The sequence below is a fragment of the Etheostoma cragini genome, unplaced genomic scaffold, assembly GCF_013103735.1.
Source record: "Etheostoma cragini isolate CJK2018 unplaced genomic scaffold, CSU_Ecrag_1.0 ScbMSFa_1277, whole genome shotgun sequence".
NCBI classification, from domain to species: Eukaryota; Metazoa; Chordata; class Actinopteri; order Perciformes; family Percidae; genus Etheostoma; species Etheostoma cragini.
In genome coordinates this window covers 539-1,387 of record NW_023265315.1, presented here as the reverse complement: position 1 = coordinate 1,387, position 849 = coordinate 539, and positions in this window count along the sequence as shown.

The window sequence follows — 849 nt, the reverse complement described above, 5'->3', positions numbered from 1 at the left end:
GCCATAAAGCAAATGCTTGTGGCTTAAAGATCGAGCTCCCACTCATTATACATCAGACAGGCGTAGTCTCTGTGGCGCAATAGGTCAGCGCCGTCGGCTATTAGCTGAAAGGATGGGGGTTCAAGTCCACCCAGAGATGTGTGTTGCTTTGATAACCTGGAGTGTGCCAACTCTGGGATTTATCCCCCAGCTGAAGACCATAGAGCAGCCCAAAGATCACCCAAGTGGCCTTTAGAAACCATGTACATATAAAACTTTGTGATCATTGGTATGCAGGTCACTTGATGTAATACAAGCAAATACTTAAGGCTCCTCCCAACAGTTTTGTGATATCTGGCGTGTGCAGTAACAACACATCAAGTGCATCCAGGACCTGCCTGGTGTGCAGCTTCATACAGAGACGGGTACTATAAAGAAGGGGGGTGTTGTCCTGACCAAGTATCGCTGTGCCAGAGGGTCCACGTCTCTGGAATCATTTCATTGCCACCTGAACAAGTTCATTCTATCTAAGTAGTATGTGTTTCATGATTGTACTTTTGTTTTTGAATGGTAAATGGACATATTTTAAATAATAATTTTAGAACTGTGCTGGAATTTGCAATAAAAAACAAGACCTTTCCCCTTTTGACAAACTGTTTTGATCACTTGAGGTATTTCAGTGAAGTCTTTGGTCTTTGACAGTTACCTTGCAATCTAAAACTGTATATCCTATTGTCTCTGGAACATTAGTTGGCAGTTGGAGGAGTAATGGCTCTTTACAGTGAATATGCAAAAGAAGATGTTCAAAAATTCAGTCCAGGTAAATGCTCAGCCCATATTCACACAGACCTAAACCTACTCACTTAATGC